The sequence below is a fragment of the Mustela nivalis genome (assembly GCF_964662115.1).
Source record: "Mustela nivalis genome assembly, chromosome: 2".
Classification (NCBI taxonomy): Eukaryota; Metazoa; Chordata; class Mammalia; order Carnivora; family Mustelidae; genus Mustela; species Mustela nivalis.
The window spans coordinates 149,911,057-149,923,864 of NC_139021.1; the positions used below are offsets into that span (position 1 = coordinate 149,911,057).

A 12,808-nucleotide genomic window follows, 5' to 3' on the forward strand; every position below is an offset into this window, starting at 1 on the left:
ACATTTAGTAAACAAACTAGTACTGTAGTGAGTTTAATTGCAGCCTCCCAAAAGGATTATGTCCAAGTCCTAATCCCTGGAACGTGTGAAGGTGACCTTATTTGGAATAAGGTTCTTTGCAGGTATAATTAAAGAATCTCACGATGAGATCATCCTGGATTAGGATGGGCCCTAAATCCAATGACGGGTGTCCTTATAAGACACAGAAAAGGAGCTGTACCGAGATAACATAGAAGAAAAAGCCATGTGAAGATGGTAGCAGAAATGGTAGGGCAGCCACCAACCAAGGAACACCAAGGACTGCCGGAAGCCATGAAAAGCTAGGAGAGGGGACTGGCATGGAGCCCCTCTCAGAAACACCAGATAGAGTCGATTTTACCAACCCCTTCTGGCTTCTACAGACCTGTGAGAGAATTTCTGTTTAAAGCTACCACATTTGTGGCAATTTGTACAGCAGCCTTAAGAAAATAGTAGTATCATGGCCACAGATTACAATCACGGCGGGAGGCAGACCTCTCACAGGAGCACCTGAGCTGCTAAAGCACCTCCCCGGATTTTATTAATAACCAAAGAGGGTTCTTGTGACTGGAATATAGAAAATACACCATAAGACTCTGAACATGATTTTAGAACAGGACCAGGGAGATAATACACTCTTGTAACAGAACTAAAGATTTCTGATAGCCCGATGCAACATTTTACTAATGATTTAACATGAAGAGAACCCCATCAAATTAAATCTGGTAACCAAGGGGCGCCTGGGTGGCTCAGTAGGTTAAAGCATCTGCCTTCAGCTCGGGTCATGGTCCCGGGGTCCTGGGATCGGGCCTCACATCAGGCTCTCTGCTCCGCGGGGAGCCTGCTTTCTCCTCTCTCTCTCTGTCTGCCTCTCTGCCTACTTGGTGATCTCTGCCTGTCAAATAAATAGATAAAATCTTTAAAAAAAAAAATCTGGTAACCAAATAAAATCTCAAAAAAAAAAAAAAACTACCTAGACTTTTTTACACAATGAGTCTTTTTTTAATCCATTCTGATCATTTCAGTTGTTTAATTGGTTTGTTTATACCATTTCTATTTCATGCCAAAAAGAATTTAACACAGCAGGCCTGAACCTGCTAACCTTATCAAGGCCTGCTTGCAAGGCTGGTCCCTGGCTGGCATCTGAGAACTGGCCTGGTAAACAGTTGCCTACACTCATACAAAACTTTCCCTAAATGGTAAGAGTGGCCCACGGCACTTAAACTGACAAACAAAATGTATGCCGGACACCTGCTTTCCTTCGGAGCATCTGGAATTTCAGCGACTGGCACGGTAACGCCAGCAATGTGTGCCTCCGTGACTCCTGAGGAAGAACGTGAATTCCTAGCCTCTAATGAGCTTCCCGCGTAGACAGCGCTTCACAAAAGTTGTTGCTACTTGTTGCTGGGGGAATTCAGTGCATCCTGTCTCACTCCAGTAAGGGGAGTCTGGGAAGCTCAGGTCTGGTTTCTTTTTTTTTTTTTTAAGATTTTTATTTATTTATTTATTTGACAGAGAGAGATCACAAGTAGGCAGAGAGGCAGGCAGAGAGAGAGGAGGAAGCAGGCTCCCTGCTGAGCAGAGAGCCCAGATATCACCCCATGAGCCTTTTCCCCTCTGGTGAGTCTGCTTTGGGTCCTTATAATGTAATAAATAAATCTTAGCCACAAGGATAACTATATCCTGAGTCCTTGAATCTTTCTGCGAAAGATAATTTAACTTGGTAATAGCAATTTTAGTTAAAATGTTTCACTTTAACAAAACACACTTAAAATGAACTAACAGGGGGCACCTGCATGGCTTAGTGGGTTAAGTGTTTGCCTCTGGCTCAGGTCATGACGCTAGGGGGTCCTGGGATAGATCCCCTCTTGGGGTTCCCTGCTTGGTGGGAAGCCTGCTTCTTCCTCTCCCTCTGCCTCCCCACTCAGCTCGTGCTCAATCTCTCTCCCATAAATAAATAAAATCTTTATAATAAATAAGATAAAATAAAATAAAATGAACTAACGTTAAAAAGAAAGCTTTAAGGGACGCCTGGGTGGCTCAGTGGATTAAGCCGCTGCCTTTGGCTCAGGTTATGGTCTCAGGGTCCTAGGATTGAGCCCCACACCTGCCTCAGCATCCCTGCTGAGCAGGGAGCCTGCTTCCCCCTCTCTCTCTGCCTGACTCTCTACCTACTTGTGATCTCTCTCTCTGTCAAATAAATAAATAAAATCTTAAAAAAAAAAAGAAAGCTTTAAATTGAGGCTTCACAATTTCATATAATCACAAAGACCAAAAACCTACAGTATCATGTTTCAATTTACAAACTGAATGTTGTTAAATCTTAATTTACCTTAAGGATTATAAATAAAGAAAAACAGATTAGAGGAGCACCTGGCTGGCTCAGTCATAAAAGCATGTGATTCTTTAAAAAAAAAAAAAAATATATATATATATATATATATATATATATATATATATATTTCTTGATTTTGGGGTTGTGAGTTTGAGCCCCACATTGGGTGCAGAGATTACTTAAATAAAAATAAAACTTAGGGGCGCCTGGGTGGCTCAGTGGGTTAAGCCGCTGCCTTCAGCTCAGGTCATGATCTCAGGGTCCTGGGATCGAGTCCCGCATCGGGCTCTCTGCTCAGCAGGGAGCCTGCTTCCCTCTCTCTCTCTCTCTGCCTGCCTCTCCATCTACTTGTGATTTCTCTCTGTCAAATAAATAAATAAATAAAATCTTTAAAAAAAATAAAAAAATAAAACTTAAAAAAGAAAAACCAAAAAGATTAGGATTCAAAGGGGCTCCTGGGTGGCTCAGTTGGCTGAGTGTTGGACTCTTGGTTTCCATTAGGGTTATGATGTCAAGGTCACGGGATGGAGGCCTGCATCAGGCTCTGCACTCAGCGTGAAGATTCTCTCCCTCTCCCTCTGCCTCTGTTCCTCCCCCTATTCACGTGTGCTCTCTCTCTCTCTCTAAAATAAATAAGATCTTAAAAAAAGGATTAGGATAAAAGAAATTATAAAAAAAGAATTTTTTTAAGATTTTATTTATTTATTTGACAGAGAGCACAAGCAGGCAGAGAGGCAGGTGGGGGGTGGGGCGGGGCGGTGGGGGGGAGCAGAGAGCCCGATTCCAGACTCGATCCCAGGATCCTGGGATCATGACCTGAGCCAAAGACAGAGGCTTTAACCCACTGAGCCACCCTGGTGCCCCAAGAAACCAAAAATTTTTAAAATGATGAATCTAATTCCTTTAATTGAATTTTTCAAATATGTTTACAGCAACATGGTATTTTTAGATATTTTATTTTTATTTTTTTATTTCACATAACTGAAATAATTTCAATATGCACATTTAATTGCTGAGGTACACTACTACAATATAAACTGAAGCAAGCTCAAAATGCAAGAGACATTTTGAGGCATTACAAAATACTGAAAAGGAAATTTTTTTTAAATACTGATTTCATAATTTCATGGTACAAATCGGTCACACAGCTTTCACTTCTGTAATAACAAGCTGCACATTTTTCCTGGGCTCCCTGTATAAGATTAGATTGTAACCAGTGGAGTTTTCCTATAAAACAAGCTATATCAGCTTGAGCTGTTTGACTAATACTATATATGACACTGCCCTTCAACCCTGAGATGCTTCGATTCTGTGGGACTTGAATAATTTAATATATCTGTGTTCCACAGTTTCTTCCCCGCCCCCTTTTTAAGACCATTTGATATATCTTCTATTTAGAGTTAAACAAAAAAGGAAATGAACACTTGATACCCCATCTTCAATGTTGGAAATTCTGTACAAATTCAGCAGACAGCACCAAGGTGAGCTGGGCCTCCAATGCCTTCAGGAACAAGCATCAGTGAAGGGACACTGGACAAGACAGCATCAAACTAGTTTGGGTGCAATCTTTTGTGGCTGAAAACAAAGTAAAACTGAATAATTTTTCATTTAATATATGTAACAAGAATACATAATAAACATTATTTTCCCCATTTTATAGATGAGGAAGGTAAAGTGAAATATAAACGGCCTTAAGAATATCAAATGGGGGGTGCCTGGGTGGCTCAGTGGGTTGAAGCCTCTGCCTTCAGCGCAAGCCATGATCTCAGGGTCCTGGAATCGAGCCCCACATCAGGCTCTCTGCTTGGTGGGGAGCCTGCTTCCCTTCCTCTCTCTGCCTGCCTCTCTACCTACTTGAGATTTCTGTCTGTCAAATAAATAAATAAAAATCTTTAAAAAAATATATCAAATAGGTTTCAGAGCTGAGATTTAATCCCAAGACTCTTGATTCCAAAGCATGTACAGATACGCCCACCCCACCTACAAGCACTTTCTGATATTACAGAGAGTCTATAATTGAATGGAATCAAAATGACACTCAGAGCACATACTTCAGTAGGACTTTGGACCAAAAACTCTAAAAATGACAAAAGGTATTTTAAAAACATAAGTGGCTATCATTGCTGGAAAATGAGAAGCATCACCCTCAGTGGACATGCAATTTTAAAGGATTTAAAGATGGGATGACCACAGAGTTGGATCCACAGTTCAGGACCCTTGCATCCCTGGATGCAGATTTTTAAAAGCCTAAGAATAGCAGAAGATGACAGCATGAAAAGAGGCAAGAAGCACCACAGACAGTCTGAGGGCTGGGGCTCCCTCCTCCTCCAGCCCAGACGGCTGGAAAGCAGCTGTGGGTCCACTCCCAGGCGGACACAATTAGTATGACCAGAGCCTCAAAGAAGTGCCTTTGGTGTCTGGCAGCAACTAAGATACCTTAGGAATGCCACCTCACTACTGTCTCCCGCACCCAGACCACACAACGCTCCATCCTGTTGCCAGTAAAGGGTAGAAGTCAATAGTATTTGGAGTCACGCCAGCAGGACTCTCATATGACATCTGAGAAACACCAACACCCCAAAGAGTATTATGCAACCGGAAGGACAAAAACTAATACTGAAGGAAAATAAGCCAACACACCAAACAAGAGATTCTGAAAGATGTGTGTCTAATATATTCAAAGAAATATGAGAGACTAAGTCACCTGTAAAAGAATATTTTATGCAAAAGTTTTGTTAACTCTTACATTAAAAAATGGAAACAATGTAAGAAATAGGACAATGGAATGATGGCTTTTTTTTAAGTCTACACTTTTTTTTTTTTAGATTTTATTTATTTATTTGACAGACAAAGATCACAAGCAGGCAGAGAGGCAGGCAGAGAGAGGAAGGGAAGCAGGCTCCCTGCCAAGCAGAGAGCCCAACACGGGGCTGATCCCAGGACCCTGAGATCATGACCTGAGCTGAAGGCAGAGGCTTTAACCCACTGAGCCACCCAGGCACCTCTGGAATGATGGTTTTAAAGTATTGAAAGAGGGACGCCTGGGTGGCTCAGTTGGTTAAGCAGCTGCCTTCGGCCCAGGTCATGATCCCAGCGTCCTGGGATCGAGTCCCACATTGGACTCCTTGCTCAGCAGGGAGCCTGCTTCTCCCTCTGCCTCTGCCTGCCATTCTGTCTGCCTGTGCTCGCTCTCTCCCCCTCTCTCTTTAAAAAAAATAAATAAATAAAGATTTGAAAGATAAAACTTTATATGCAGAGATACTAAAAATATCTTTCAAAAATAAAGGCAAAACTTCCAGTGCAGGACAAGATAGAGTAGCTATACCTCATATTCCCCCACTAAGTACAACTCAACATGCTGAACATTATATAAATAAATAAGACTAAAAGGTAGAGAGAAAATGGCAGATCAAGAAGGGATCTTAGGACCCAAGAAATGACATGATGTTGGGGTCCCTGGGTTTTCTTTTTGCCTCGTGTCTACCAACTATGTGTTAGAAAAGCCAGCAATCTGGGGGTACCTAGGTGACTTAGTTGGTTAAACGTCTGCCTTTGGCTCAGGTCATGATCCTGGAGTCCTGGGATGGAGCCCCCACATGAGGCTCCCTGCTTGGCGAGGAGCCTGCTTCTCCCTCCCCGCTGTTTCTTCTTTCTCTCTCATTCTTATTCTCTCAAATAAATAATTAAAAAAAAAAAAAAAAAAAAAGACCCGATTGGAAAAAAAAAGCCACCAGTCTGAAAATGTTAATGAATGCAGATTTTTATTTTTAAAGATTTTACTTATTGATTTGACGGAGAGAGACAGTGAGGGAGGGAACACAAGCAGGGGGAGTGGGAGAGGGAGAAGCAGGATCCCCACCGAGCAGGGAGCTCAATGTGGGGCTTGATCCCAGGACTCTGGCATCATGACCCAAGCTGAAAGCAGACGCTTACCGTCTGAGCCACCCAGGCACCCCTGGATGCAGATTTTTAAAAGCCTAAGAATAGCATGCTTTTTCCAGCAAAAGGACAGGAAAGGGGCAGCCTTACAAGACAGAAAACTTTGAGATAATAAACACCTTGCTCCAGCCAAACTCCATAGACAAAAAGTGTGACAACACCCCTACCCATATCAGCAAAGGCTTAATAGGAAGCCTAGACTTACCCCTCTTCTAGGCTTTAACAAGACACAGTGCACCCTCCTATGAAGGTGCCATCATTGAAGGTCCAGTGGGGAACCTGACAGCCACTACTGTCCAGTAGAATAAAACATTCCTTCCATTCCCAATCTCCAGACTGTCAACAGAGGCCAAGTAGAGAACTTGGATTTCTACCTTAAAGGGCAGCAATGAGATAGCATCTTTCCTTCTCTTGCCAGTGTGGTGTCAGAGAAGAACTCCCAAAAACAGAAGATTTAGGGGATGCCTGGGTGGCTCAGTCAGTTGAGCATAGTAGGGCTCTTGATTTTGGATCAGCCATGAATGATCTCAGGGTCCTGGCATCAAGCCAGGCAACATGCTTTGTGCTCAGCGGGGAATCTACTTGAAAATTTTCCCTCCCTCTCTCTCTACCCCTCGCCTCTGCTCTCTATCGTTCTCTAAAATAAATAAATCTGGTCACCTGGGTGGCTCAGTCATTAAGCATCTGCTTTCCAGCTAAGGTCATGATCTTAGAGTCCTGGAATGGAATCCCACATTGGGCTCCCTGCTCAGTGGGGAGCCTGCTTCTCCCTCTATCCCATTACCCTGCTCATACACTCACTCTCACTCTCACTCTCTCTCAAGTAAAATAAAATAAAAATAAAATAATAATAAATAGTAAATAATAAAAATAATAAAATAAAAAATAAAAATAAATAAATCTTAAAAACAACAACAACACAGAAGATTTAGTAAGAGTCAGAGCCTCAAAAAATTGCTCAAAACGTCCAGGATCCAATTTTAAAGAAATGTCATACCAAGAGCCATGAAAGCATTGGTGGTTCAGTGGTAGAATTCTCGCCTGCCAAGAGCCATGAAAATGCCACTTGAATGAGAAAAGAAAACCATTATCAACACTAATATCTGCAATATCTTTTTTTTTTTTTTTAAAGATTTTATTCATTTATTTGACAGAGCGAGATCACAAGTAGGCAGAGAGGCAGGCAGAGAGAGAGAGGAGGAAGCAGGCTCCCTGCCGAGCAGAGAGCCCGATGCGGGACTCGATCCCAGGACCCCGAGATCATGACCTGAGCCGAAGGCAGCAGCTTAACCCACTGAGCCACCCAGGCGCCCCAATATCTGCAATATCTAACAAGGATTTTAAAGCAGCTATCACAAAAATGCTTCAGTGAGCAATTACGAACATGTTTGGAACAACTGAAAAAGTACAGAAGATTTAAAGAACCAAAACAGAAGATTTAAAGAACCAAACAGAAATTCTATAACTGAGAAATATAATTACAAACTAAAAAACTCACTAGATGGGCCCAAAAGCAGAATGAAGAAGGGGGAGGGGGAGTAGCAGGGTATCAGTGAACTTGAATACAAATAATGGAAATTATTCAATCTGAATGACAGACAAAGAGCAGCAAAAAACCAGAACCAAACCTCAGGAAGGAACCTCTGGGACTGTAACAGAAGATCTAACATTCAGGGGCACCTGGGTGGTTCAGTGGATTAAGCCTCTGCCTTGGCTTGGGATGATCTCAGGGTCCTGGGATTGAGCCCCACATCAAGCACCACATCGGGCTCTCTGCTCAGCGGGGATCCTGCTTCCCCCTCTCTGCCTGCCTCTGTGCCTACTTGTGATCTCTCTCTCTCTCTCTGTCAAATAAATAAATAAATTTTTTAAATCTTTAAAAAAAGGGTGCCTGGGTGGCTCAGTGGGTTAAGCCGCTGCCTTCGGCTCAGGTCATGATCTCAGGGTCCTGGGATCGGGTCCCTCATCGGGCTCTCTGCTCAGCAGGGAGTCTGCTTCCTCCTCTCTCTCTCTCTGCCTGCCTCTTTGCCTACTTGTGATCTCTCTCTGTCAAATAAATAAATAAAATCTTAAAAAAAAATAAAATACAATCTTTAAAAAAAGTAAATAGAGCCATAATAAAATATGGCCATATACTCCATTAGAATGGCTAAAATAAATATTTTAAGTTTTTAAAACCCACAATATCAAGAATTAGCAAACATGTCGAACTGCAACTCTCGTGCATTGCTAATGGGAAAATGGTACAGAAACTCTGGAAAAGTTTGGTAATTGTTTACAAAGTTAAACATTTACTCACTCTATAATCTAGCAGTTCCACTGGTTTGAGGGAGGTAAACTGGTATAACTGTTTTACTAAGTATCTTTATGTGAGGAAGTTAAATGTGGGCAAATCCTAGAAACCAGGAATTCTGCAGTAGGGATGGTCTAAAGTAAGTCTGGCACATGTGACATAGTTTTGGAATATAGGTGAGGTTTGGTGGGGTGAGGTTGGGAGCTGACAGCCAAGAAAGAATTCATGAGATAAGAGAAGTTTCAAAAGGATCTTCATAAGCTAAAGAAGATACAGGATATCAGAGACCTCGCTATTGTCAAAGGGAGATTGTATTTCCGTTTAGCAAGTCAGTAACATTAAGACAATTAGGAGACAGGAGCTTCTGGAAGGATGATTATATTCTGCTTGCCTCAAGTATTTGTCAATGGGCTGCAGGTTATATGGACATTTAATTTTATCTACATTTCCTTCTGCCTTTGTTTCCTGTATCACGGGTGCCCCCAGAAGACATGTGCTGGTTCAAAATACCACTGTTTATAATATCCCAAACTGGAAACAACTTATATGTCCTTTAACAGAATAGTGGAGAAGTAAGTTGTTGCCTGCTTATTAAATGGAATACTATAAAGCAGCAAAAAATATTATAGCTATATACTTGGTCTTAGAATAATCCTGTGAAGACAACAGACAAGGCTAATTAACAAAAGAAAGGCACTGAGGAAAACAGTGTGAAAACAATTAATATATAGAATCCAAAGACAAGCAAAACTGATGTGGTAAACAAAGGCAGAAGAAAAATTATTAAATTTCCTTATTACCTACAGACCCTTGACAAGTTCTTAAAACAGGCAGAGTGACATTCCTCTAGGGACTCAACTAACTTGATATTAATATTTTGCTAAGGTCAAAAGTCAATCCTGGCCTGACACCCCTTCCCCCTAAGATCCTGTAAATCTACTTTAACACATAAAAATTCCTTCAGAAACTTCCCTTATCTCTAACCCCCTCAATCCCCCAATATATGTGTTGGTAATCATCCCCCAAGCATATGGCCCACCAATATACATATGAAGGGTCACATGACTAAGGTTTTATTAGACTGTAATAAATGACTTTTTCCTAACAATAGCTAGCCCCCTCAAGGTCCTGGAAACCTTGCTTCCAAAATTCCTTAGAGACTTACACTATTCCTAACCCCCTTCCAACTTGAAAGTATACAATGAGCCACTCCTCATGACCCCATGGTAACTCTTTCTGCCCACGAGTCCTGTCCCCCTGCTTTAAAAAAATAATCTTTTTGCACCAAAGATGTCTCAAGAATTCTTTCTTGGCTCTCGGCTTTGAACCCTAACATCTTTCCTACATCAAAACTATTCAATTCATTTTGGGGAGGAAGGAATAAAAACAATTTTAGTTAAATTCTAATTAAAAACAAGTAATTTAAAAGTATAAAGTTCAAAACAGTAATGGGGGCAGTTAATGATTGATACTACACCAAAAGTTATAAATCAGGGTAGAGCTCTATTAAGATTAGTGGTACATACACAGATTTTAGGTTAAGTAGTATTCTTATCACCTTCAAGACATGTTTCACAATATAATCCTTATATGTCATATTTCTTATTTTTAAAATGAAAAAACCACTACACATGAAAATCTTGATCATACAGAAAGTATATGAGAGCCTGAGACAAAGCTCTGGACCCATTCCCACCCCTCCCCTCTGAATTTAGGCTTATTCCAAGATGAGATGTCAAAAAGGAACCAGTGCAAAAAGCAGTCAAGGGTATGACTAGGAAAAGGTAAAGAAAAACAAACGGCTGACTACACACAGGCAGCAGCAAAGTGTGACCAAGAGACAAAGGAAATCAATGAGGAAATATTTCAGACTGAAGTGTTCAAATTTAGTAAAGCAAATAAAAGAAGAGCACAGAGAAGAGATGCAGATAAAAGAGGAAGAAGTAAAATTTCTGGAGAAGACAAGTTTAAAGGTTGGAAATTATTTCCTCAGGGAGGCAGGAAATGGGGCGATAGAGAGAAGAAAAGTTTTTGAGTAATAAAGCCTTGTGCAAGTTTGTGACTCTTGAAATATGTGAATGTATTGCCTTTAATTAAGAGCCCCCACCCCCACCCCTCCACGTCTACTACCCTTAAAGGTGTCCCTGCAGGCTGGCGCAGACGTCTCAGGTCTGCGGGTCTAGGACTCCCCCGCCATCCCTGGCCTACGAAAGGGATTCCTCAAACTCAGTCCCTCTAGATCCCCTCATCTCCATCTTCCCAGATGAACTGGCGATTCCCCCCCACTGGAGCCAAGAAGCTTGGCTCCCTCTACAACGAACCCTCCCCCCGACCCCCCACATACACACACACTGTCCCCACACCCAAGGGCCCAGTTCCTTGTCGGTCCCAGTAGTGCGGCCCTCAGCCCCGGACCCGCCGCCCGTCCCGCCCCTCACCTCGGGATCCGAGTCTCCACGCTCCCGCTCTTCACATCCCGCACCTCGATCGTCCCTCTGAGCACCTAGAGGAGGGTGGAACGCGGGGAACTTGGCAGTAGTAGCTGAGGCAGTTGAGGCTAGTTTGCCATCACCATGGAAACCCCTGGCAGCGCGCCCAGGGCGGGGCCTCCGCCGGGCGGGGTCTACCGCACCGCAGGCCCGAGTGCGCAACTCCCACCCGACGGGCGCACGCCATGTTGGGCTTGCTCGGTCCCTGCTCGGTCCCCGCTCGGTCCCCGCTCGGCCCTGTACCCAGCACCCAGGAGCCACAGCCCGGGAGCCCGCGCACCCGCCGGCCTGTTTCCCCGCAGAACCCCACCTCTCCGGGAAGATGGGGCTGGAAGTGGAGCGCGGCTGGGTGCGGGCGAGGCCGCGAAGGCGCCATTGTGACGCGCCCGGCCGGGAGCGGAGATTGGCGCGCCCAGGGTGTGCGGGAGCCGGGACCCGCGGAGGGAGGCCGGAGGGCAGCGGCCGGCAGAGCAATCCTGAGCCCCGGAAAGTACAGACTGAAAAGCACCCCAATCAGTGAGCCCCAAAGACGCCTGGGTCGAAGACCAACGTGAGAGGAGAAAATGGGAGCCATTTCCTGCCGAGGGGGAAAGAAGGAACCGAGAACAGCGGAGACATAAAGGCGGCTCCCAAGGGCGGAGTTTGAGGAGCGGGCGCGGGCTGTGCTCCCGGCTCTTGGGTCGCTACTCCGCACTATCGGGTCGCTTCTCCTGGCACCCGGTTCCCCCGGAGGGCAGGGCTTTGGCCCTCTGGCCTGGTTCTCAGAGACAAGGCGGGGGGGGGGGAACGAGAATGTTCGTTGCTGGAGAAACGCTCTAGTTCGATGTCATTTGAGTTCCTATTACATCCAGGCCACCCGTGTTTTTGCTCTAAACGAGACAGACTGAACTTGTCAGCCCTTGATGGGGAGTTGCTCGTTAAGCACATGTACACAGCTGGAATTAGCAGTATCGCGGACCAGAGTTGCCATTTCTGTAGCAAAAGCTGCTAAGCAGTCTTCTGTTGCTTTCTGTCTTAATTATGATCAGGTGCTGCGCTAAGAAAAGCAGCTCTGAGAGCCACGGTTGGGAGCTGGCCTGGATGCCCTGATGAACGTAAGCAATGCCGTAAGCAATGCCGTGAAATATTAACATTAGAATGAGTTCTCTCTCTGACAAAGAAGAAGAAAATAAGACCACTTTAATTCTGCATGAACAGATAAAAACAGACACTGTGCAAGCACAGAGATGACCAAACATCCCATCCCCAGCTAACGTGAGTGACTACTGCTTTAATGACAACTCTAGCCCTGCTCCAATTCCTCCTGCTTTCTGATAAAAATTAAGCTAGTCCTTGAATTGCTCCTGCTTTCTCACTGAACCAGAACAAAACCTGTTTCCTTGGACCCTCCCCCAAATCATCTAACAGAAGCCCGTATACCATAATGAGCCCTCTCTAACACCCCCATCTTGAGACTCCCCCTGGGGTAAGGTCTTCCCTCACTACAGCAGCTAATAACCCTTCATTGTTTGACCACAACTATGTCTGGTAGTCTTTGGTAGGCACCACCAGTAAGAATAAACACGTATTTCAGAATTATAAGTAAGCATACACACAAAAATAAAACCTTTTACCAAGAAGTAAAAACATTAATGTGAATGGTAAAATGGGGCAAGATCTTTGTATATAAAAAGCTTACATTATAAATGCAGTTTGGCTTGTGTGTTGGGTTCCAGAAAAGTAGAAGGACATTAA

General features: G+C 43.7%; 1 protein-coding gene and 1 long non-coding RNA gene across 11 annotated transcripts in view; one reads left to right on the top strand and one right to left on the bottom strand.

Annotated features, from left to right (window-relative positions):
• LOC309860183 overlaps positions 1-11,378 on the bottom strand; it is an 84,668-nt gene extending 73,290 nt beyond the window's left edge. For all 10 annotated transcript variants that reach the window (XR_014309223.1, XR_014309224.1, XR_014309225.1 and 7 more), the window contains exon 1: positions 11,024-11,378. This is a non-coding gene — a long non-coding RNA (uncharacterized lncRNA). The remainder of the gene's footprint in view (positions 1-11,023) is intronic.
• Positions 1-12,808, top strand: part of ZNF239 (zinc finger protein 239) — a 103,895-nt gene that overhangs the window by 76,486 nt on the left and 14,601 nt on the right. The window lies entirely within an intron of this gene.